Here is a 26,401-nt window from a genome sequence, read left to right as displayed (position 1 = left end):
CTCTGGTGGGGGGAGTCCAGAACTAGGGGGCATAACCATCCCGAAAGCGTCCTGGCTAAATTCTATATTCTTTCCCTTTCCCCCGATCCAACTCTTTCTTTCCCACCCGTCCCCGGCCCGCCTGATCCGTGTGACTCGGTTCCAGAATCGGCAATGCATTCACACACTGAGTCACTGGTGGAGCTCGGAACAGGAGGAGGCCGTTCAGCCCCGCGAGCCTGCTCCGCCATTCAATCAGATCAAGGCTGATCCATATTTTAACTCCATCTACCCAGCCTTGAGTAGCTCATAACGGTTTAACGACTCATCCAAAAGACGGCAGTGCAGCGCTCCCTCAGGACCGCCCCTCCGACAGTGCGGCGCTCCCTCAGTACCGCCCCTCCGACAGTGTGGCGCTCCCTCAGTACCGCCCCTCCGACAGTGCGGCGCTCCCTCAGTACCACCCCTCCGACAGTGCGGCGCTCCCTCAGTACCGCCCCTCCGACAGTGCGGCTCTCCCTCAGTACTGCCCCTCCGACAGTGCGGCTCTCTCTCAGTACCCGCCCCTCCGACAGTGCGGCGCTCCCTCAGTACTGCCCCTCCGACAGTGCGGCTCTCTCTCAGTACCGCCCCTCCGACAGTGCGGCTCTCCCTCAGTACTGCCCCTCCGACAGTGCGGCTCTCTCTCAGTACCGCCCCTCCGACAGTGCGGCTCTCCCTCAGTACCGCCCCTCCGACAGTGCGGCGCTCCCTCAGTACCGCCCCTCCGACAGTGCGGCTCTCCCTCAGTACCGCCCCTCCGACAGTGCGGCTCTCTCTCAGTACCGCCCCTCCGACAGTGCGGCGCTCCCTCAGTACCGCCCCTCCGACAGTGCGGCTCTCCCTCAGTACAGCCCCTCCGACAGTGCGGCGCTCCCTCAGTACCGCCCCTCCGACAGTGCGACGCTCCCTCAGTACTGCCCCTCTGACAGTGCGGCGCTCCCTCAGTACTGCCCCTCCGACAGTGCGACGCTCCCTCCGTACTGCCCCTCTGACAGTGCGGCGCTCCCTCAGTACTGCCCCTCCGACAGTGCGGCGCTCCCTCAGTACTGCCCCTCCGACAGTAAAGGCACTGGGAGAGTCGGCCTGGATTATGGGGCTCAGGTCTCTGGCCAGAAACTCTTGTAGTCAGTAAAAACTGTAACTATCTCCATCAACTGTGGCTCAGTGGGTAGCACTCTCTCCCCTCCGAGTCAGGAGGTCCTGGCCACTCCAGGATCACACGTCATCTCGTCTGAGATAAACAGATGGTCAACTGGCGAGATAAATAGTTGGACAGCTAGATACGAAAACAAAATACTGCGGATGCTGACAGATTTAATCTGAATGGATTTTAGGATTTTAACACAACCTCTGTGCAGTAAACAGGAAAGAAGTGATCGCACCAGAGAGGGTACAGAGGAGATTTACCAGGATGTTGCACCCTAGGACTGGAGAAATTTAGCTATGAGGAAAGATTGGATCGGCTGGGGTTGTTTTCTTTGGAACAGAGGAGGCTGAGGGGAGATTTAATTGAGGCGTATAAAATTATGAGGGGCCTGGATAGAGTGGACATAAGATCATAAGAAACAGGAGCGGGAATAGGCCACTCGGCCCCTCGAGCCTGCTCCGCCATTCAATAAGATCATGGCTGATCTTGGGCTCAAAGCCACTTTGTGCCCCCTCCCCATAACCCTTCACTCCCTTATCTTGCAAAAATCTCCACCTTAAATGTATTTAATGACCCAGCCTCCACGGCTCTCCGGGGCAGAGAATTCCACAGATTTACGACCCTCTGAGAGAAGAAATTCCTCCTCATCTCAGTTCTAAAAGGGCGACCCTTTATTCTGAAACTGTGCCCCCGAGTTCTAGATTTCCCCACGAGGAGAAACATCCTCTCTGCATCTACCCTGTCGAGCCCCCTCAGTATCTTATATGTTTCAATAAGATCACCTCTCATTCTTCTAAATTACAATGTGTTTAGGCCCGACCTGCTCAACCTTTCCTCATAAGTCAACCCCCTCATCTCCGGAATCAACCGAGTGAATCGTCTCTGAACTGCCTCCAATGCAAGTATATCCTTCCTTAAATAAGGAGACCAAAACTGTACGCAGTGCTCCAGGTGCGGTCTCACCAACACCCTGTACAGTTGTAGCAGGACTTCCCTGCTTTTATACTCCATCCCCCTTGCAATAAAGGCCAACATTCCATTTGCCTTTTTGATTACTTGCTGTACCTGCATGCTAACTGTTTGTGTTTCATGCACAAGGACCCCCAGGTCCCTCTGAACTGTAGCATTTTGTAATCTCCATTTAAATAATAATCTGCTTTTTTATTTTTCCTGCCAAAGTGGATAACCTCGCACTTTCCCAGATTATACACCATCTGCCAAATGTTTGCCCACTCACTTAGCCTGTCTATATCCCTTTGCAGGTTCTTTGAGTCCTCTGCACAACTTGCTTTCCCACCCATCTTTGTATCATCCGCAAACTTGGCTACATTACACTCGGTCCCTTCATCCAAGTCATTAATGTAGATTGTAAATAGTTGAGGCCCCAGCACCGATCCCTGTGGCACCCCACTAGTTACCGTTTGCCAACCGGAAAATGACCCATTTATCCCGACTCTCTGCTTTCTGTTAGTTAGCCAATTCTCTATCCATGCTCATGGCCCAGAAATTCGGGTCGGGGGCTTCCCGCGGGTGCAAGCCCCCGACCTGCACTTACCTAGCGCGCCGGCCATTGAGCTGTGGGCCCGCGTGGGATTCCGATCCTGGGCCTGCTCCAGCTGCCGGCGCGCAGTGCTTGCGTATCCCAGGGGCGCAGTTAGTTCGATGCGTCCCCTGGGATCACGTGGGCCATGGGGAGCTAATCGGAGCAGGGAATGCTCCATTCATAAGATTGACAGGAAGAGCTGTCAAAACTTAGAAATACTACGGGCCCCAAAACATCACTAAATCTTCAAATAATTTTTTTTAAAACATCACATTTTTTAAATAAACTATAAATTACATGAAATAACTATTTTAAACAATTAAAATTTTTGAAAAAAATAATTTTATTTTCTAACGGGGCTAAAAATAAACTTACCTTGCTTTAAAGTATTTAAAAATAATAAACCTGTGGAAAAAATGTTTTAATTTTAATTAATTCACCACTTACCTTGTAAAAAGCAGGCCTTACGCCTGCTTTTTAAATGTGTAACTTCTGGAGACTTACCCTCCCGGAGAAACCTGCAAAAAAAACCCTAAGTACGATGCGCACGCGCTGCCTCTCCCGCGCACGTGTTCGAAATCTGAACCCCTTCGTTCAGGGGAACGGAAGTGCCGGTTTCCCGCGCAGGCGCAGTGCGTGCAGGAAACCGGCACTTCCATTGGGCCCACGGGTGAGTACCCCGTGCGTACTCACCCGTGGAGAGCCGAATTTCTGGGCCATTATCTTACCCCCAACTCCGTGAGCTCTTATCTTATGCAGTAACCTTTTATGTGGCACCTTATCGAACGCCTTCTGGAAATCCAAATACACCACATCCACTGGTTCACCTTTGTCCACCCTGCTCGTTACCTCCTCAAAGAACTCCAGCAAATTTGTTAAACATGATTTCCCTTTCATAAAACCATGCTGACTCTGCTTGACTGCATTATGATTTTCCAAATGCCCTGCTACTGCTTCCTTAATGAAGGACTCCAGCATTTTCCCAACGGATAGGAAGGACCTATTTCCCTTAGCAGAGAGGTCAATAACCAGGGGGGCAGAGATTGAAAGTAATTGGGAGAAGGATTAGAGGGGAGTTGAGGAGAACTTTTCTCACCCAGAGGGTGGTGGGGGTCTGGAACTCACTGCCTGAAAGGGTGGTCGAGGCAGAAACCCTCACCGCGTTTAAAAAGTACTTGGATGTGCGCTTGAAGTGCCGGAACCTCCAGGGCTACGGACCAAGAGCTGGAAAGTGGGATTAGGCTGGATGGCTCTTTGTCGGCCGGCACGGACACGATGGGCCGAACGGCCTCCTTCTGTGCCGTAAATTTCTGTGATTCGAATAAAGACTTCCTGTCACTAGGCGTCACTCTTCCACTGTCTTGCGGAACATTGTCAAACTGTGTTAAAGTCCTCTGGTGGTTGTGTGCAGTACTACATCAGACCGGCTATAATCAGAAGCTCGAGTAAGTCAACCCTTGGTGCCCACTATAGCATTAAGCCACACATTCCTCGCTTATCTCATATCCCACAGTTTGCTCAACCCTGACACAGTTGACTTTCGGGTCAACCGTGGCTCAGTGGGTAACACTCACTCTCTCTCTCTCTCTCGCCTCCGAGCCAGAAGGTAGTGGGTTTGAGCCCTCACTCCACAGACTCGAGCCCCATAAGCCAGGCCGACACTCCCAGTGCCAGTGCTGAGGGAGCGCCGCACTGTCGGAGGGTCAGTACTGAGGGAGCGCCGCACTGTCGGAGAGGCGGTACTGAGGGAGCGCCACACTGTCGGAGGGGCAGTACTGAGGGAGCACAGCACTGTCGGAGGGGCGGTACTGAGGGAGCGCTGCACTGTCGGAGGGACGGTACTGAGGGAGCGCCGCACTGTCAGAGGGGCGGTACTGAGGGAGTGCCGCACTGTCGGAGGGGCGGTACTGAGGGAGCGCCGCACTGTCGGAGGGGCGTTACTGAGGGAGCGCCGCACTGTCGGAGGGGCGGTACTGAGGGAGCGCCGCACTGTCGGAGGGGCGGTACTGAGGGAGCGCCGCACTGTCGGAGGGGCGGTACTGAGGGAGCGCCGCACTGTCGGAGGGGCGGTACTGAGGGAGCGCCGCACTGTCGGAGGGGCGGTACTGAGGGCGCGCCGCACTGTCGGAGGGGCGGTACTGAGGGAGCGCCGCACTGTCGGAGGGGCGGTACTGAGGGAGCGCCGCACTGTCGGAGGGGCGGTACTGAGGGAGCGCCGCACTGTCGGAGGGGCGGTGCTGAGGGAGCGCCGCACTGTCGGAGGGGCGGTGCTGAGGGAGTGCTGCACTGTCGGAGGGGCGGTACTGAGGGAGCGCCGCACTGTCGGAGGAGCGGTACTGAGGGAGCGCCGCACTGTCGGAGGGGCGGTACTGAGGGAGTGCCGCACTGTCGGAGGTGCCGTCTTTCGAATGCGACGTTAAACCGAGGCCCCGTCTGCCCCCTCAGGTGAATGTAAAAGATCCCACGGCCACTACTGGAAGAAGAGCAGGGGGAGTTCTCCCCAGTGTCCTGGGGCCAATATTTATCCCTCAACCAACATCACTGAAAAACTAGATAATCTGGTCATTATCACACTGCTGTTTGTGGGAGCTTGCTGTGCACAAATTGGCTGTCGCGTTTCCCACATTACAACAGTGACCACACTTCAAAAAAAGTACTTCATTGGCTGTGAAGCGCTTTGGGACGTCTCGAGGTGGTGGAAGGCGCTGTACAATATAATAAATTACAATGAGACTCTGAGCCCACGCAGGCTGACCAATGACATTCATTCCCAAAATGTGCTGGGGCAAAAGAATGAAACAATGGCGCCCCCTACTGTGAGGAAACATGTAATGCCACAAAATGGCTTCATCTGAGCAAAGTGAGGTCTGGGTTTGTTGGCTGAGAAGATTTGCATCAGTGAGCAAGCAATCAAGGTGATAGACCATTGTCCAACATCCTGGCACACCGTGACCCTTGGCCACCAACATCCTGGCACACCGTGACCCTTGGCCACCAACATCCTGGCACGCCATGACCCTTGGCCACCAACATCCTGGCACATCGTGACCCTGTGCTCCCCATATCTTGGCACTTCATGGCTCCAGACCCCCAACAACTTGGTGCACTGTGACCCCAGGCTGGCAACGCCATGGTGACCTGTGACCCCAGGCTGACAATGTCCTGGTGACCTTTGACCGCAGGCCGAGAACGGCCTGGCAACCTGTGACCCCAGGCTGACAACGTCTTGGCGACCCGTGACCCCAGGCTGACAACGTCCCGGTGACCTGTGACCTCAGGCCGACCCCAGGTGGCCCCAAGCATTCCCGATCAAGAAGATAAATTCCTTACAGCATCGATGAACTACTGTGAGTCCGTCAAATAAATCTCAGATCACAAACACAAAGGATGAGCAGAATGAAGATAGACTTTTTATTGAGGTGAAACGAGCTTGATACCTTTTACAAAACTCTTCCAGAAACATTATAGAGGACGGAAGTTCAGTGCATAGGCAGGGAGAGTTGTGCTGGAATTTTTAAGGCTTTGGAAAATTTAAGAACATAACTGCTGAGTTTCTGTAGAAGATTGTGAGACTTCTCCACGAGATTGTGATCTTTCTCCACAAGATTGTGATCTTTCTCCACGAGATTGTGATCTTTCTCTAGAAGATTGTGATCTTTCTCCACGAGATTGTGATCTTTCTCCAGGAGATTGTGATCTTTCTCCACGAGACTGTGATCTTTCTCCACGAGACTGTGAGATTTCTCCACGAGATTGTGATCTTTCTCTAGAAGATTGTGATCTTTCTCCACGAGATTGTGATCTTTCTCCAGGAGATTGTGAGCTTTCTCCACGAGATTGTGCGACTTCTCCACGAGATTGTGATCTTTCTCCACGAGATTGTGATCTTTCCCCATGAGATTGTGATCTTTCTCCACGAGATTGTGATCTTTCTCCACGAGATTGTGATCTTTCCCCATGAGATTGTGATCTTTCTCCACGAGATTGTGATCTTTCTCCACGAGATTGTGATCTTTCCCCACGAGATTGTGATCTTTCTCCACGAGATTGTGATCTTTCCCCATGAGATTGTGAGCTTTCCCCACGAGATTGTGCTCTTTCTCCACGAGATTGTGATCTTTCTCCACGAGATTGTGAGATTTCTCCACGAGATTGTGATCTTTCTCCACGAGATTGTGATCTTTCCCCATGAGGTTGTGATCTTTCCCCACGAGACTGTGAGATTTCACGAGATTGTGATCTTTCGCCACGAGATTGTGATCTTTCTCCACGAGATTGTGATCTTTCCCCGCGAGATTGTGATCTTTCCCCATGAGATTGTGATCTTTCCCCACAAGATTGTGATCTTTCTCCGCGAGATTGTGATCTTTCTCCGCGAGATTGTGATCTTTCTCCGCGAGATTGTGATCTTTCTCCGCGAGATTGTGATCTTTCTCCGCGAGATTGTGATCTTTCTCCGCGAGATTGTGATCTTTCTCCACGAGATTGCGATCTTTGTCCACGAGATTGTGATCTTTCTCCACGAGATTGCGAGCTTTCTCCACGAGATTGTGATCTTTCTCCACGAGATTGTGATCTTTCTCCAGAAGATTGTGTGATTTCTCCACGAGATTGTGATCTTTCTCCAGAAGATTGTCCAGGAATTCACACGGTTTCACCATGAGGTCATCCATAAGGCGGTGGGATGCCTTTGACAAGATGTCCCAAAGAGCTGTTGGGATTATCCATTAGGACTTGCGTCAGAAGTGTTCAGTTTCATCTCCTTGTTTCCTGTTTGCGCGGCGATGGGGTCTCAACAAATGGCCAGTTTCGAGGGTCTTGGAGAGGATTTTCATTGTGAGAAACCTTCCTAGTTACCAACACAACAACCAAAGGGGGATACCAAATATGGTGGCAATCCGAGCCAATCAGAATTACACTGGTGTTGGAGCATCCTAAAGATGCTCTGTTCAACACAACAACTTGCATTTATATAGCGCCTTTAACGTAGTAAAACGTCCCAAGGCGCTTCACAGGAGCGATTATCAGACAAAATTTGACACCGAGCCACATAAGGAGATATTAGGACAGGTGACCAAAAGCTGGGTCAAAGAGGTCGGTTTTAAGGAGCGTCTTAAAGCAGGAGAGAGAGAAGCGGAGAGGTTTAGGGAGGGAATTCCAGAGCTCGGGGGCCCAGGCAGCTGAAGGCACGGCCGCCAATGGCCATGTAAAAGGGACAGTTCAAGTCACCATGTTAATGCTCTCCATATCTTGGTGATCTCACTCAGATAGGCCAGAGGGATGGCTGTTCTGAGAAACTTCACAATGATGGACTAAAGGCACTTTTCGAAGGCGAGAGTTAAGGCATATGGTTGGACAATGTAGAAGGAGCTTTACTCTGTATCTAACCCGTGCTGTACCTGCCCTGGGAGTGTTTGATGGGACAGTGTAGAGGGAACTTTACTCTGTATCTAACCCGTGCTGTACCTGCCCTGGGAGTGTTTGATGGGACAGTGTAGTGGGAGCTTTACTCTGTATCTAACCTCGTGCTGTACCTGTCCTGGGAGTGTTTGATGGGACAGTGTAGAGGGAACTTTACTCTGTATCTAACCCGTGCTGTACCTGCCCTGGGAGTGTTTGATGGGACAGTGTAGTGGGAGCTTTACTCTGTATCTAACCTCGTGCTGTACCTGTCCTGGGAGTGTTTGATGGGACAGCGTAGAGGGAACTTTACTCTGTATCTAACCCGTGCTGTGCCTGCCCTGGGAGTGTTTGATGGGACAGTGTAGGGGGAGCTTTACTCTGTATCTAACCCATGCTGTACCTGCCCTGGGAGTGTTTGATGGGACAGTGTAGAGGGAGCTTTACTCTGCATCTAACCCATGCTGTACCTGCCCTGGGAGTGTTTGATGTGGACAGTGTAGAGAGAGCTTTACTCTGTATCTAACCCGTGCTGTACTTGCCCTGGGAGTGTTTGATGGGACAGTGTAGAGGGAGGTTTATTCTGTATCTAACCCGTGCTGCACCTGCACTGGGAGTGTTTGATGGGGACAGTGTAGAAGGTGCTTTACTCTGTATCTAACCCGTGCTATACCTGCCCTGGGAGCTTTTGATGGGGACAGTGTAGAGGGAGCTTTACTCTGTATCTAACCCGTGCTATACCTGCTCTGGGAGCTTTTGATGGGGACAGTGTAGAGGGAGCTTTACTCTGTATCTAACCCGTGCTGTACCTGCCCTGGGAGTGTTTGATGGGACAGTGTAGAGGGAGCTTTACTCTGTATCTAACCCGTGCTGTACCTGCCCTGGGTGTGTCTGATGGGGACAGTGTAGAGGGAGCTTTACTCTGTATCTAACCCGTGCTGTACCTGCCCTGGGAGTGTTTGATGGGACAGTGTAGAGGGAGCTTTACTCTGTATCTAACCCGTGCTGTACCTGCCCAGGGAGTGTTTGATGGGACAGTGTAGAGGGAGCTTTACTCTGTATCTAACCACGTGCTGTACCTGCCCTGGGAGTGTTTGATGGGACAGCATAGAGAGAGATTTACTCTGTATCTAACCGTGCTGTACCCAGTTACGGGAAGCTTGCTGGGACTGCAATGCCCCCCAGTGGCGGGAGTGTGTACTTACAGCGTGACAGGTTGACATAGGAAATTCGCATTACAAATGTGGATGTGTGAATTTATAATGGTAAAATGCACACAGACGTACAGTATTTCTATATATTACAGATACATTTGTTGAGGGACTGGAAGCAGTTTTGGTAGGAGAAGAAAAGAACGGTCAGAAGAGAATGTCAATCTTGGCCACTGTCACTGCCATGGCCTACGGAGGCCTGGAGGGAACAGAGGACAGTAAAAAGGAAAGGTAGTCAGTAGATACCTTACATGAGCTACCTTCATTGGCCCCCCACGGCTCAGCCAATGGCTGCACAGCCGAACTGTGGGACTGAGTCACACGGAGCAGGAAGATCCCGGGTTTTATTGTGTTGAGTTGGTCGATCCCGATCCCAAGACAACTAGCCAGGCTAGTCACCAAATCCCGATCCCAAAGCTAGGGGCTGTCAATATAAGAGAGCCACTAATAAATCCAATGGGGAATTCAGGAGAAACTTCTTTACCCAGAGAGAGGTGAGAATGTGGAACTCGCTGCCGCAGGGAGTGGTCGAGGCGAAGAGCAGAGATGCATTTAAGGGGAAGCGGGATAAACAAATGAGGGAGAAAGGAATCGAAGGATATGGTGATGGGGTGAGATGAAAAGGGGTGGGAGGAGGCTGGTGTGGAGCATAAACACTGGCACGGAGCAGATGGGCCGAATGGCTGTAAATTCTATGTAATTGGGTGAGGTATGGAGGGGGAGGGGGCAATTGGCATTGGCGGGACAGTACCCCTAGCCAGAGCGAGTGCCTTCAAGAGGGGGCGCGAGACACTGGAGCACCTCCCAAACCCGCGACCTCTTCCCCCTAGAAGGACAAGGGCAGCAGGCGCATGGGAACCCCACCACCTCCAAGTTCCCCTCCAAGTCACACACCATCCTGACTTGGAAATATATCGGCTGATCCTTCATCGTCGCTGGGTCAAAATCCTGGAACTTCCGCCCTAAAAGCACTGTGGGAGCACCTTCACCACACGGGACTGCAGCGGTTCAAGAAGGTGGCTCACCACCACCTTCTCAAGGGGCAATAAAGGGATGGGCAATAAAGGGTACTATACAGGGTACTGGTGAGGCCACACCTGGAATACTGCGTGCAGTTTTGGTTTCCATATTTAAGAAAAGATATACTTGCTCTCGAGGCGGCTCAGAGAAGGTTCAGTTGATTCCGGAGATGAGGGGGTTGACGTATGAGGAAAGGTTGAGTAGGTTGGGCCTCTACTCATTGGAGTTCAGAAGAATGAGAGGCGATCTTATCGAAACATATAAGATTGTGAGGGGGCTTGATCGGGTGGATGCGGGGAGGATGTTTCCACTGATGGGTGAGACTAGAACTAAGGGGCATAATCTTAGAATAAGGGGCTGCCCTTTCAAAACTGAGATGAGGAGAAACTTCTTCACTCAGAGGGTAGTAAATCTATGGAATTTGCTACCCCAGAGAGCTGTGGAAGCTGCGACATTAAATAAATTTAAAACGGAGATAGACAGTTTCCTAGCAGATAAGGGAATTAGGGGTTACGGGGAGCGGGCAGGGAAGTGGACGTGAGTCTAGATTGGGATCAGCCATGATCCTATTGAATGGCGGAGCAGGCCTGAGGGGCCGTATGGCCTACTCCTGCTCCTACTTCTTATGTTCTTATGTTGTTATAAATGCCGGCCTTGCCAGTGACGCCCACATCCCGGGAACGAATATTAAAAAAAAGGAGTACATCCACTCCAAAATAACTATCTAGCTTTAAGCAATAAGGTTCCTAGGTGTGTTGATATTCTAGAGGCTGGGAATAGAATCTCGTACGTCGCTCTCGACCGTCCCACTTGAATCGAGACTCCCGCTCGTGAACCAGTCCCGCTGTCAGAAGTATCAACAAGACCTCCAAGGCACCGGCCCACCATAGGAATCAGCTCGCTGTACCCCGCTCCAACCCCCCCCAACCCCCATCTTAACACATCGCAAGTTAGAAGGGATCATCTCAAGAACAACAACCTGCATTTATATAGTGCCTTTAACATAGTAAAACGTCCCAGGGCGCTTCACAGGAGCGATTATCAGACACAAATTTGACACCGAGCCACATAAGGAGATATTCGGACAGGTGACCAAAAGCTGGGTCAAAGAGGTCGGTTTTAAGGAGGGTCTTAAAGGAGGAGAGCGAGGCGGAGAGGTTTAGGGAGGGAATTCCAGAGCTCGGGGCCCAGGCGGCTGAAGGCACGGCCGCCAATGGTGGAGCGATGGAAATCGGGGGATGCGCGAGAGGCCGGAATTGGAGGAGCGCAGAGATCGCGGAGGGTTGTAGGGCTGGAGGAGGTCACAGAGATAGGGAGGGGGGCGAGGGCCATGGAGGGATTTGAACACGAGGTTGGAGAACTTTAAAATTGAGGTGTTGCCGGACCGGGAGCCAGTGTAGGTCAGCGAGCACGGGGGTGGGGGGGGGGTGATGGGCGAACGGGACTTGGTGCGAGTTAGGACACGGGGGGGGGGGGCGGCAGGGTTTTGGCTAAATTGAAGCTTACTGGAGGCTGGGGGAATGGGGAGGCCAGGCCGGGAGAGCGTTGTAACTCCATCGTAACACCCCCGCGACCCTCCGACCCGCGACCCTCCGACCCGCTCCCACGTCTGTCTGTGCCCTATGGTGCCAGGCACCGCCGCGATTAACCAGGGAGGCATGGCGGCCCAGAAGGAGGTCCAGGGGAATACTGCTGGTGTCCTGTGTCCCCCATCAGTTGGTGATCTGCTCCTCCTGCCAGGTCGAGGTGGGGATGGCGCTGTACGGGTCGACAATCATCCGGGCACAGCGCACGATCATGGCGAGGAGGAAGAGACACAGCAGGGCGAGGAACGCCAGGGCGAAACCCTTGTCCAGATCGATGTAATTGTTGCCCAGGCCTTGTCCGACAGGCATCGTTCGCGCCTTCTCGGCCCTCGTCTCGGCCCTCCCTCGGGATTCTCACTTGGTGCCCCTCGGTAATCCTGCCAAGAGAGATTAGCAAACATCATTCAAGGCGCCAGTGTCCAGAGCTCAGTGCCCCCTTGAGTTAGGGAGGGGCTTGGCGGGGTTGGCGGGGGGGGAGTGGGGGGCAGGAAGGGGAGATCAGGCAGGGATTGCGCTTCCGATCACCATCGGGTGTCTCCCGCTGCAAGCAAGGATTCGGGACAAGGGACAGGATTCGGGTCTTCAAACCCAAGTGTGGTCACTGTTGTAATGTGGGAAACGCAGCAGCCAATTTGCGCACAGCAAGCTCCCACAAACAGCAATGTGATAATGACCAGATCATCTGTTTTTAGTGATGTTGGTTGAGGGATAAATATTGGCCCCAGGACACCGGGGAGAACTCCCCCTGCTCTTCTTCCAATAGTGGCCGTGGGATCTTTTACTTCAACCCGAGAGGACCTCGGTTTAATGTCTCATCCGAAAGACGGCACCTCCGACAGTGCAGCTCTCCCTCAGTACTACCCCTCCGACAGTGCGGCGCTCCCTCAGTACCGCCCCTCCGACAGTGCGCGCTCCCTCAGTACTGCCCCTCCGACAGTGTGGCGCTCCTCAGTACCGCCCCTCCGACAGTGCGGCGCGCCCTCAGTACCACCCCTCCGACAGTGCGGCCCTCCCTCGGTACTGCCCCTCCGACAATGCGGCGCTCCCTCAGTACTGCCCCTCTGACAGTGCGGTGTTCCCTCAGTACTGGCCCTCCGACAGTGCGGCTCTCCCTCGGTACTGCCCCTCCGACAGTGCAGCACTCCCTCAGTACTGGCCCTCCGACAGTGCGGCCCTCCCTCGGTACTGCCCCTCCGACAGTGCGGCGCTCCCTCAGTGCTGCCCCTCCGACAGTGCAACGCTCCCTCAGTACTGCCGCTCCGACAGTGCGACACTCTCTCAGTACCGCCCCTCTGACAGTGCGGCGCTCCCCCAGTACCGCCCCTCCGACAGTGCGGTGCTCCCTAAGTACCACCCCTCCGACAGTGCGGCGCTCCCTCAGTACTGCCCCTCCGACAGTGTGGCGCTCCCTCAGTACTGCCCCTCCGACAGTGCGGCGCTCCCTCAGTACCGCCCCTCCAACAGTGCGGCGCTCCCTCAGTACCGCCCCTCCGACAGTGCGGCGCTCCCTCAGTACTGCCCCTCCGACAGTGCGGCGTTCCCTCAGTACTGCCCTTCCGACAGTGCGGCGCTCCCTCAGTACTGACCCTCCAACAGTGCGGCGCTCCCTCAGTACTGCCCCTCCGACAGTGCGGCGCTCCCTCAGTACTGCCCCTCCGACAGTGCGGCGTGCCCTCAGTACTACCCCTCCGACAGTGCGGTGCTCCCTCAATACTGACCCTCCGACAGTGCGGCGCTCCCTCAGTACTGCCCCTCTGACAGTGCGGCGCACCCTCTGTACTGGCACTGGGAGTGTCAGCCTGGATTTTGTGCTCAAGTCTCTGGAGTGGGACTCGAACCTCGACCTTCTGACTCAGAGGTAGAGAGTGCTACCCACTGAGCTACAGCTGACACTTGGGAGACCTCAAGGCTATTTGTGAGGAGTTGTTAACAAACTGCCCCTCTCCCCTCCGCTTGAAAAATCGGTGCACCCTCAGATCAAGATGAATGTGTCACGTTATTGCCTCGACCTTTTCCACTTTGAGTCCCGCTCTCTTCAAACTCTTGTTAAGCCTCAGAGAGATTAAATTACACCGTGTACTTACGCTGCTTTTAAAATCAATCTCTTTTCGCTTCTCTTTCTCGCTCGCCGGTGCTCAGTTCCAATAATACCGTGGGGTTTTCCTTGCTTCTCCTCTTTGACCGGGGGCAGTGGGGGAGTTGGCGCGGTGCGGGACGGGGTCATAACTGATGTGACTGCGCTGGACAAGCACAAGTTGGGGCTAATCAGTGGCTGCTCGCTGGCATGCCGGCTCAGTCTTGTGGAGAGTGAGGGACTTTGCAAGCATCGTGTTACAGAGCGCGTCAGTGAGATTTGTGTCTGCCATCTGTGCGACATGCACAGGATTACAGAGGATATACAGCACAGAAACGGGCCATTCGGCCCAACCAGTCCATGCCGGTGTTTATGCTCCACTCGAGCCTCCTCCCGTCTTTCCTCATCTAAATCTATCAGCATAACCCTCTATTCCCTCCTCCCTCAGATGCTTGTCCAGCCTCACCTTAAATGCATCTACGCTCTTCGCCTCAGCCACTCCCTGTGGCAGCGAGTTCCACATTCTCACCACTCTCTGGGTAAAGAAGTTTCTCCTGAATTCCCGATTGGATTTCTTGGTGACTATCTTATATTGACGGCCTCTAGTTTTGCTCTTCCCCACAAGTGGAAACACTCTCTCTGTATCCACTCTATCAAAACCTTTCATCATTTTAAAGACCTCTATTCGGTCACCCCTCAGCCGCCTTTTTTCAAGAGACCCAGCCTGTTCATCCTTTCCTGATAGGTATACCCTCGCATTTCTGGTATCATCCTTGTAAATCTTCTCTGCACCCTCTCCAGTGCCTCGATATCCTTTATATAATATGGCAACCAGAACTGTCCGCATCACTCCAAGTGTGGTCTAACCAAGGTTCGATACAGGTTTAGCATAACCATAGGAAATAGGAGCAGGAATAGGCCACTCGGCCCCCTCGAGCCTGCTCCGCCATTCAATAAGATCGTGGCTGATCTTGGGCTCAAAGCCACTTCCCCGCCCGCTCCCCATAACCCTTCACTCCCTTATCTTGCAAAAATCTGTCTCTCTCCACCGTAAATGTATTTAATGACCCAGCCTCCACGGCTCTCTGGGGCAGAGAATTCCACAGATTTACGACCCTCTGAGAGAAGAAATTCCTCCTCATCTCAGTTCTAAAAGGGCGACCCTTTATTCTGAAACTGTGCCCCCGAGTTCTAGATTTCCCCACGAGGGGAAACATCCTCTCGGCATCTACCCTGTCGAGCCCCCTCAGTATCTTATATGTTTCAATAAGATCACCTCTCATTCTTCTAAACTCCAATGAGTATAGGCCCAACCTGCTCAACTTTTCTTCATAAGTCAACCCCCTCATTTCAGGAATTAACCGAGTGAATCGTCGCTGAGCTGCCTCCAATGCAAGTATATGACTTCCCTCCTTTTCAATTCTATCCCTCTAGAAATAAACCCTAGTGCTTGGTTTGCTTTTTTTATGGCCTTGCTAATCTGTGTCGCAACTTTTAGTGATTTGTGTATTTGTACTCCGAGATCCCTTTGTTCCTCTGCTCCACCTCAACTCGCACCCGCCAAGTGATAAGTGACCTCCCTATTCTTCCCAGCAAAATGTAATACCTCACATTTATCTGTGTTGAACTTCATTTGTCAATTATATGCCCATTCTGCAAGTTTATTAAAGTCCTCCTGTGATTCGCTGCAGTCCTCCCCAGTATTGACTATCCCCCCCACCCCCCCACAATTTGGTGTCCTCCGCAAATTTAGAAATGTTGTTTTTGATTCCAAAGTCGAAATCATTGATGTAAATTGTGAACGGCAGTGTGGAGGAGATTTAAGTTAAATGTTTCTGACGTAAGAAAACTACTAGGCACTTGGTCTAAGCATTAAACAAAGCTTTAATCAACTGTTTTACAACATGGAGGTCTAGTTGTGTCCTTCACTAGTTCCTGTTAAGGAATGTCCTGAGCAAGCTGGGCCCATGCCTGAGTATTTATATTGTCCCTGGACAGCGCCACCCGTAGGCCGCTCAGTATTATTTCATCAGTCTTTCTTTCATGAACGACTGATTCATGTCAACCCTCATCTCTGGAATTAACCGAGTGAATCGCCTCTGAACTGCCTCCAATGCAAGTATATCCCTCCTCAAATAAGTGGTTGGGGGGCTCGCGTTGAGGGTTCATCAATTTAAAATGTTCACGGAGAGGGTGAGGAGAGAGGTTAGGAGATCATTCTTTACACAGAGAGTTGTTGGAGTGCGAAATGCTTCGACACAAGGAGCGGTTGAGGCCTCTTTTCAGGGAAAATTGGACAGTTGAAATATTTGAAGTGGCAATGGAGAGAGCAGAATTACCAGTCTATGTCCATCCCGTATCGTATTTAGGCCATTCCGGAGAGAAGTTAGGGAACACTTCCTCACGCAAAGGGTGGTAGAAGTGTGGAAACTCTCTCCCACAACAAGCAGTAGATGCCAGCTCAATTAATCGTTTTATATCTGACACCGATAGATTTTTGCTCGACAAGGGTGTAAAAGGATATGGAGCCAAAGGTGGGTCGATGGAGTTAAGATGCAGATCAGCCACGATCTCAGTGAATGGCGGAGCAGGCTCGAGGGGCTGAATGGCCTCCTCCTGCTCCTATGTGATGGACCAGTTACCCAAAGATTGAGGGAGAAGATGGGTATTTCCTCGACATGGATATGTACCTCTACCACCTAGAAGGACAAGGGCAGCAGGCGCAGGGGAACACCGCCACCTCCAAGTTCCCCTCCAAGTCACACACACCATCCCGACTTGGAAATATATCGGCCGTTCCTTCATCGTCGCTGGGTCAAAATCCTGGAACTCCCTCCCTAACAGCACTGTGGGAGCACCTTCACCACACGGACTGCAGCGGTTCAAGAAGGCGGCTCACCACCACCTTCTCAAGGGGCGATTAGGGATGGGCAATAAATGCCGGCCTTGCCAGCGACGCCCACATCCCAAGAATGAGTAAACAAAAAGAACTGGGTGAGTGAAATGGGTTGACTACTCTTCTCACTTCTGCTTTCCATCGCTATCTTCTTCCAGTCTCCGTGAAGGAGCGTGCAACTGAGCGTTTCCCTCCTTCCTCATATTTTATCGCTAACCACACTTCTGTTGTCAAGGAGAAGTTGTGTCTTCAAGGCATCTGGTGAACTTTCAGGATAACTGTTCAAATCTGCCCAAAAAAATGGTGGTTGTGATCGAGGGCGCGCGGAGTAAGTCAGAGACACTGAAAATAGGTTGTGACCACAGGAGTTTCAAAATTATAAAAAGAGTCGTGGGAATCCCCACAGAAGGGTAGGACTTGAGTAAACCCAGTCAGGTTATTGGTTAGGTCACACGGCCTGGTAGTAAATCAGGTCAACTGGGACAGAACGGATCTGGTCAGGGCAACTAGAACAGATAAACCTAACCAGGTCAACCAGAATCAGACAAACCAGCCCCATTCCCACTCCCCCCTGCTCTTTCCCCACAGCCCGGCACATTTCTCCTCGTCGAGTATTTATCCAATTCCCTTTTGAAAGTCACTATTGAATCTGCTTCCACCGCCCTTTCAGGCAGCGCATTCCAGATCACAACAACTCGCTGCGTAAAAAACATTCTCCTCATCTCCCCCTCTGGTCCTTTTGTCAATTATCTTCAATCTGTGTCCTCTGGTTACCGACCCTCCTGCCACTGGAAACAGTTTCTCCTTATTTACTCCATCAAAACCCCCTCATGATTTTGAACGCCTCGATTAAATCTCCCCTTAACCTTCTCTGCTCTAAGGAGAACAAGCCCAGCTTCTCCAGTCTCTCCACGTCACTGAAGTCCCTCATCCCTGGGACCATTCTGGGAAATCTCCTCCGCACCCTCTCCAAGGCCTCGACATCTTTCCTAAAGTGCGGTGCCCAGAATTGGACACAAGACTCCAGCTGGGGCCTAACCAGTGATTTGTAAAGGTTTAGCGTAACTTTTGTACTCTATGTCTCTATTAATAAAGCCAAGGATCCCACATGCTTTTTTAACAACATTCTCAACTTGTCCTACCATCTTCAAAGATTTGTGTATATATAACCGCATATAACCTCCCAGAGATGCCGGGGAACATAGGGTCTGATGAAAGAGAGGAACTGAAAGAAATCAGTATTTGTAGGAAAATGGTGTAGGAAAATTGATGGGACTGAAGGCCGATAAATCCCCAGGGCCTGATGGTCTACATCCCAGGGCCCTAGAGATAGTAGATGCATTGCTGGTCATCTTCCAGAACTCGATAGACTCTGGAACAGTACCCATGGATTGGAGGGTAGCTAATGTTACCCCACTATTCAAAAAAGGTGGTAGAGAAAAAGCAGGGAATTATAGACCGGTAAGCCTGACATCGGTAGTAGGGAAAATGCTAGAGTCTATTATAAAAGATGTAATAGCAGAGCACTTGGAAAGCAGTGACTGGATCGGACAAAGTCAACATGGATTTACAAAAGGTAAATCATGCTTGACTAATCTACTGGAATTTTTTGAGGATGTAACTGGTAAAATAGATAAGGGAGAACCAGTGGATGTGGTGTATTTGGACTTTCAGAAGGCTTTCGATAAGGTCCCACATAAGAGATGAGCGTGCAAAATTAAGGCACATGGGATTGGGGGCAAGGTATTGACTTGGATAGAGAACTGGTTGGCGGACAGAAAGCAAAGAGTTGGAATAAACGGGTCGTTTTCCGAGTGGCAGGCATGACTAGTGGGGTACCGCAAGGATCGGTCCTAGGACCCCAGCTGTTCACAATATATATTAATGATCTGGACGAGGGAATTGGATGCAATATCTCCAAATTTGCAGACGACACAGAGCTGGGTGGGAGGGTAAGCTGCGAGGAGGATGTCGGGAAACTCCAGTACGATTTGGACAGGTTGGGTGATTGGGCAGAAACATGGCAAATGCACTATAATGTGGATAAATGTGAGGTTATCCACTTTGGTGGCAAAAACAGGAAGGCAGATTATTATTTGAATGGCAATAGATTGGGAGAAGGGGAAGTGCAAAGAGACCTGGGTGTCCTTGTGCACCAGTCGCTGAAGGTAAGCATGCAGGTGCAGCAGGCGGTTAAGAAGGCAAATGGTATGTTGGCCTTTGTAGCAAGAGGGTTCGAGTACAGGAACAAGGATATCTTGCTACAGTTGTACAGGGCCTTGGTGAGCCCACACCTTGAGTACTGTGTGCAGTTTTGGTCACCTTACCTGAGGAAGGACGTTCTTGCCATGGAGGGAGTGCAGCGAAGATTCAATAGACTGATACCTGGGATGGCAGGAATGACGTATGAGGAGAGATTGGGTCGATTGGGCTTGTACTCGCTGGAGTTTAGAAGATTGAGAGGGGATCTCATCGAAACCTATAAAATTCTGTCAGGTCTGGACAGACTAGATGCAGGAAGGATGTTTCTGATGGCCGGGGAGTCCAGAACCAGGGGTCATAGTCTAAGGATAAGGGGTAAGCCATTTAGGACAGAGATGAGGAGGAATTTCTTCACCCAGAGAGTGGTGAACCTGTGGAATTCTCTGCCACAGAGAGCGGTGGAGGCCAGTTCATTAAATATATTCAAGAAAGAGTTGGATATATTTCTTGAGGCTAAAGGGATCAAGGGATATGGGGAGAAGGCAGGGACAGGGTACTGAATTTGGATGATCAGCCATGATCTCATTGAATGGCGGAGCAGGCTCGAGGGGCCGAATGGCCTACTCCTGCTCCTATCTTCTATGTTTCTATGATTATCAGACAAAATTTGACACCGAGCCACAGAAGGAGATATTAGGACAGATGACCAAAAGCTTGGTCAAAGAGGTCGGGTTTAAGGAGCGTCTTAAAGGAGGAGAGAGGTGGAGAGGTTTAGGGAGGGAATTCCAGAGCTCGGGGCCCAGGTGGCTGAAGGCACGGCCGCCAATGGTGGAGCGATGGAAATCGGGGGGATGCGCGAGAGGCCGGAATTGGAGGAGCGCAGAGATCTCGGAGGGTTGTGGGGCTGGAGGAGGTCACAGAGATAGGGAGGGGGGGGCGAGGGTGAGGGCCATGGAGGGATTGGAACACGAGGATGAGAATAGCGCTATGGATCATTTTACATCTATTGAGAGGGTAGATGGAGCCTCAGTTTATTGTCTCTTTTGGGAGCTCTCTCGCCTCTGAGTCAGAGCATTGTGGGTTCAAGTTCCACTCCAGAGACTCCAGCCCATAATCCAGGCTGACACTGCCAGCACTGTACTGAGGGAGCGCCGCACTGTCGGGGGGGGGCAGTACTGAGGGAGTGCCGCACTGTCGGAGGGGCGGTACTGAGGGAGCGCCGCACTGTCGAAGGGGCGGTACTGAGGTAGCGCCGCACTGTCGGAGGGGCAGTACTGAGGGAAAGCCGCACTGTCGGAGGGGCAGTACTGAGGGAGCGCCGCACTGTCGGAGGGGCGGTACTGAGGGAGCGCCGCACTGTCGGAGGGGCGGTACCGAGGGAGCGCCGCACTGTCGGAAGGGCGGTACCGAGGGAGCGCCGCACTGTCGGAGGGGCGATACCGAGGGAGCGCCGCACTGTCGGAGGGGCGGTACCGAGGGAGCGCCGCACTGTCGGAGAGGCAGTACTGAGGGAGCGCCGCACTGTGGGAGGGGCAGTACTGAAGGAGCGCTGCACTGTCGGAGGGGCAGTACTGAGGGAGCGCTGCACTGTCGGAGGGGCAGTATTGAGGGAGCGCCGCACTGTCGGAGTGGTAGTACTGAGGGAGCCCTGCACTGTCGGAGGGGCAGTACTGAGTGAGCGCTGCACTGTCGGAAGGGCAGTACTGAGGGAGCGCTGCACTGTCGGAGGGGCAGTACTGAGGGAGCGCTGCACTGTCGGAGTGGTAGTACTGAGGGAGCCCTGCACTGTCGGAGGGGCAGTACTGAGGCAACGCCGCTCTGTTGGAGGTGCTGTCTTTCGGATGAGACCTTAAACCGAGGTCCCGTCTGCTCTCTCAGGTGGACGGAAAAGATCCCGCGCCACTATTGGAAGAAGAGCAGGGGGAGTTCTCCCCGGTGTCCTGGGGCCAATATTTATCCCTCAACCAACATCACTAAAAACAGATGATCTGGTCATTATCACATTGCTGTTTGTGGGAGCTTGCTGTGCGGAAATTGGCTGCTGTGTTTCCCACATTACAACAGTGACCACACTTCAAAAAGTACTTCATTGGCTGTGAAGCGCTTTGGGACGTCCTGAGGTGGTGAAAGGCGCTGGAGAAATACGAGTCTTTCTGTCTTCCTCTGTTCTTTGACCTTGCTTGTAATGAAAGATGAGACAATAAAACGGATTGTGCATGCGGGAAGGGCCCATTGCCATGGCAACGGGCTGCCTCGGTTAGGCCTGTATAGCTGTGCCTCACGTGTCACCAGCCACCGCTGGCGCCTTGCCCTCTTGCCATCATCTTGGCTGGCATCAGTTAACGCGATGCGGTACCGTGCCCGGTGCCGAGACTCAGTGTGGTACGTCAGCCAGCGCACCATCGGAGCGGTTTCAGCAGTCGCCTTGACGAGGCCCCTCGGCCTATGTACCCTTCATGTCCCGGTCAGCCGGGGACTGGCTGGGCGCGTGAGTGCACATCTGGTAGAGCACAGATCCAAAGAAGGTTGTGGCATCAATCCCAGCCAGCCAGAGCCACAGTAAGGGGGCGCCACTGTGGGCCTCAGCCAGCTTAATGGCAACCGCCGGCAAGAAAGGGGATGGGAGTTGGCTGCGGCCACTTTCATGCCACAGTCACCACACCTTAGGAAGGATACATTGCCTTGGAGGGAGTGCAGCGTAGGTTTACCAGAATGATACCCATACGTAGTTGCCCTTGAGAAGGTTTTGTGAGCCACCTTCTTGAACCAGACTAGTACCCGGACTCCAAGGGTTAAGTTACGAGGAGAGATTACACAAACTAGGGTTGTATTCCCTGGAATTTAGACGGGTAAGGGGTGATCTGATCGAAGTTTTCAGGATATTAAGGGGAACAGATAGAGAGAAACTATTTCCGTTGGTTGGGGAGTCTAGGACTAGGGGGTAGAGTCTAAAAATTAGAGCCAGACCTTTCAGGAGTGAGATTAGAAACATAGAAACATAGAAGATAGGAGCAGGAGTAGGCCATTCGGCCCCTCGAGCCTGCTCCGCCATTCAATGAGATCATGGTTGATCATCCAAATTCAGTACAATGTCCCTGCCTTCTCCCCATATCCCTTTAGCCTCAAGAAATATATCTAACTGCTCTAGGAAACACTTCTACACACAAAGGGTGGTAGAAGTTTGGAACTCTCTTCCGCAAACGGCAATTGATGCTGGGCCAATTGTTAATTTTAAATCGGAGATCGATAGATTTTTGTTAACCAATGGTGTTCAGGGATATGGGCCAAAGGCGGGTAGATGGAGTGAGGTCGCAGATCAGCCATGATCTCGTTGAATGGCGGAACAGGCCCGAGGGGCTGAATGGCCTCCTCCTGTTCCTAGTCAAAGAGCTTGCTAATGCTCACCTACTAAGACTGGCCACTTGGGCGACAGCAAACATCTCCTGTTGAACTCCACCCCAGCAGGAAGCCTTTGGGAAGGAAGGAGGGAACGGGGAGGGGATAATCGGCACAGAACCACAAGCAACAAAGAGCCGGCTTACCAGAGCGTTCCCTGGACTTTTCCAGAAGGTTAGATCAGATTCTTCAGACTTTGTACTGGAGGAAGGAGAGTTGGGTGCCCTTACCCCCCTAAAACATCTCTTGTGTTGGTTCTGGGCGGTGTCTGCCTAGTCCTCCTTCCCCCGCCCCCGGGGGGTCAGAGGTGAACGTACACAATGGGGAACCAAACCCCTCCCCCCTCCACCCCGCCCCCGCTCGAACTCTGCTCCAATCCGAAGATTCAAGAGGAAAATATTTCCAGCACCTGTTGCCTCCGTCAACAGCTTGTTATGCGCTCGACCCAGCTCCCCCGGGGCCTTTTTTCTCATTCGCTCCCCCCCCTCCCCAACCTTGTTTGGTATCGTCAGCTTGGCTCAGCTGGTAGTAGCACTCGTGGCCTCCAGCTCAGACGGTTGTGGGCTGGTGTGTCTACCTCGGAATTTCGGCTCGCAGTGGTTCCCCTGAGCTGGTTGCTAGGGGCCGTGTTGCGGCCTAGCTGCCTTTTCCTCTGTCCTCCTCAGGCTCCAGTTTAGTTTATTCCCCCTCCCACCCCCACTCTTCTTGCCTCAAGTCACTTTGGAGAGGGTGGGTGGGGGATTGGGCTTTATTTTTTTTGAAACTTAGAAGCCTGTACTGAGTTTTTTGTTGTTTTTTTTTTAATTTAACAAATAATGCCCAATTTCTAGCCTAGGCAGTGTTGCATTCCTTTCGGATGAGACGCCTAACCCGAGGGCTCCCGGCTGCCCAGGACGTTTTATTTCGAAGGAGAGCAGAGCGGCCTTCTCCCCCGGCGTGCTGGGCCAAACGAAACCTGGGAAATCCCATGGCTTAAAAACGGACTTAATTGACGAACTTAAAACAGTGACGCTGATCGACAGTCTTTGAAGAGAGGTAACTCGGCGTCAACTAACCAAAGGAGGAAGAAAAAGCCAATGAAGTACTTTTTTTGAAGTGTGGTCACTGTCGTAATGTGGGAAACGCGGCAGCCAATTGGCGCACAGCAAGCTCCCACAAACAGCAACAACTTTCATTTGTCGAGCGCCTTTAGCGCAGTAAAAACGTCCCAGGGTGCTTCACAGGAGCGATTATCAAACGAAATTTGACACTGAGCCACATAATGAGATATTAGGGCAGGAGCTTGGTCAAAGAGGTCGGTTTTAAGGAGCGTCTTAAACATAGACAAAGAAACATAGAAGATAGGAGCAGGAGTAGGCCATTCGGCACCTCGAGCCCGCTCCGCCATTCAATGAGATCATGGCTGATCATCCAAATTCAGTACCCTGTCCCTGCCTTCTCCCCATATCCCTTGATCCCTTTAGCCTTAAGAAATATATCCAACTCCTTCTTGAATATATTTAATGAATTGGCCTCCACTGCCTTCTGTGGTAGAGAATTCCACAGGTTCACCACTCTCTGGGTGAAGAAATTCCTCCTCATCTCTGTCCTAAATGGCTTACCCCTTATCCTTAGACTGTGACCCCTGGTTCTGGACTCCCCCGCCATCGGGAACATCCTTCCTGCATCTAGTCTGTCTAGTCCTGTTAGAATTTTATAAGTTTCAATGAGATCCCCTCTCATTCTTCTAAACTCCAGCGAGTATAAGCCCAATCGACCCAATCTCTCCTCATACGTCATTCCTGCCATCCCAGGTATCAGCCTGGTGAATCTTCGCTGCACTCCCTCCATGGCAAGAACATCCTTCCTCAGATAAGGCGACCAAAACTGCACACAATACTCAAGGTGTGGTCTCACCAAGGCCCTGTACAACTGCAGCAAGACATCCTTGTTCCTGTACTCGAATCCTCTCGCTACGAAGGCCAACATACCATTTGCCTTCTTAACCGCCTGCTGCACCTGCATGCTTACCTTCAGCGACTGGTGCACAAGGACACCCAGGTCTCGTTGCACTTCCCCTTCTCCCAATCTATTGCCTTTCAGATAATAATCTGCCTTCCTGTATTAAAGGAGGAGAGGCGGAGAGGTTTAGGGAGCCAATGTAGATCAGCGAGCACAGGGGGGTGATGGGTGAACAGGACATGTGATAATGACCAGATGATCTGTTTTTAGTGATGTTGGTTGAGGGATAAATATCGGCCTCAGGACACATAGAAACATAGAAGATAGGAGCAGGAGTAGGCCATTCGGCCCCTCGAGCCTGCTCCACCATTCAATGAGATCATGGCTGATCATCCAAACTCGGTACCCTGTCCCTGCCTTCTCCCCATATCCCTCGATCCCTTTAGCCTTAAGAAATATATCTAACTCCTTCTTGAATATATTTATGAATTGGCCTCAACTGCCTTCTGTGGTAGAGAATTCCACAGGTTCACCATTCTCTGGGTGAAGAAATTCCTCATCTCTGTCCTAAATGGCTTACCCCTTATCCTTAGACTGTGACCCCTGGTTCTGGACTCTCCCGCCATCGGGAACATCCTTCCTGCATCTAGTCTGTCTAGTCCTGTTAGAATTTTATAAGTTTCAATGAGATCCCCTCTCATTCTTCTAAACTCCAGCGAGTATAAGCCCAATCGACCCAATCTCTCCTCATACGTCATTCCTGCCATCCCAGGTATCAGCCTGGTGAATCTTCGCTGCACTCCCTCCATGGCAAGAACATCCTTCCTCAGATAAGGCGACTAAAACTGCACACAATACTCAAGGTGTGGTCTCACCAAGGCCCTGTACAACTACAGCAAGACATCCTTGTTCCTGTACTCGAACCACCTCGCTACAAAGGCTAACATACCATTTGCCTTCTTAACCGCCTGCTGCATCTGCATGCTTACCTTCAGCGACTGGTGCACAAGGACACCGAGGTCTCGTTGCACTTCCCCTTTTCCCAATCTATTGCCGTTCAGATAATAATCTGCCTTCCTGTTTTTGCCACCAAAGTGGATAACCTCGCATTTATCCACATTATACTGCATCTGCCCAATCACCCAACCTGTCCAAATCATACTGGAGTTTCTCGGCATCCTCCTCACAGCACACACGCCCACCCAGCTTTGTGTCATCTGCAAACTTGGAGATATTACATCTAGATACCGGGGAGAACTCCCCCCTGCTCTTCTTCCAATTGCGGCCGTGGGATCGTTTACATCCACCTGAGAGGGCAGACGTCGATTTAACGTCTCATCCGAAATTTTAAAAAATGTTTTCAAAGAATCAAACTTTGGTGGAGACAGTTTTCAAATAAATTATAAATATGTAGAAATGCAAGTCTATCTTTAATTTAAGTTTTTCAAAAAGTTTGTAACTTTGTAAAGAATCAAGTTGGTAAAGAATCAAACTTTGTAGAAACAGTTTTAAAATAAATTAAAAATATGCAGAAATGCAAGTCCTTCTAAGGTTTTCAAAAAGTTTGTAAAGGGATCTAAGAATCAAACTTTGTAGGGACAGTTTTCAAATAAGTGAAAAATCTGTAGAAATTCAAGCCTTTCACTAAATTAAGTTTTCAAAAAAGTTTCTAAAGATATGTATCAAACTTTGCAGTTTTCAAATAAATCAAAAATAGGAAATAAGAGCCTAAAATTAAAACGTTATGTGTTTTGTTTTAAAAAAACAATTTGTCAAGAAAAATAAACTTTCTCACAGCGAGTTGTGCAACTTTGGAGGCGATCTGCGGGGGAGGGCGGGACAAGCCGGAGCTGTCGATCAAAACGGGTCTCGGCTTGCGATTGGCCGAGCGCCGTGGCGGCTAGGCGGAGGGCTGCCTGCGATTGGTGGGTGGCGACGTCCGTCAAACGAGAGGCGGGGGGGGA

General features: G+C 51.5%; 1 pseudogene across 1 annotated transcript; it reads right to left on the bottom strand.

Moving 5' to 3' along the window:
• Positions 1–11,271: 11,271 nt before the first annotated feature.
• LOC147086564 (cortexin domain-containing 1 protein pseudogene) lies at positions 11,272–22,823 on the bottom strand (annotated as a pseudogene). The gene is made up of 2 exons (XR_015075741.1): positions 22,643–22,823; positions 11,272–12,305 (listed from the first exon to the last, which is right to left on the bottom strand). The product of XR_015075741.1 is annotated as a cortexin domain-containing 1 protein pseudogene (transcript).
• Positions 22,824–26,401: the final 3,578 nt, after the last annotated feature.

The sequence above is a fragment of the Somniosus microcephalus genome, unplaced genomic scaffold (assembly GCF_052327205.1).
Source record: "Somniosus microcephalus isolate GS21.2 unplaced genomic scaffold, FLI_Smic_1.0 unresolved_chr7, whole genome shotgun sequence".
Taxonomy (NCBI): Eukaryota; Metazoa; Chordata; class Chondrichthyes; order Squaliformes; family Somniosidae; genus Somniosus; species Somniosus microcephalus.
The sequence above is the reverse complement of the archived record's forward strand: the minus strand, read 5'-3'. Positions and strand labels throughout refer to the sequence as shown.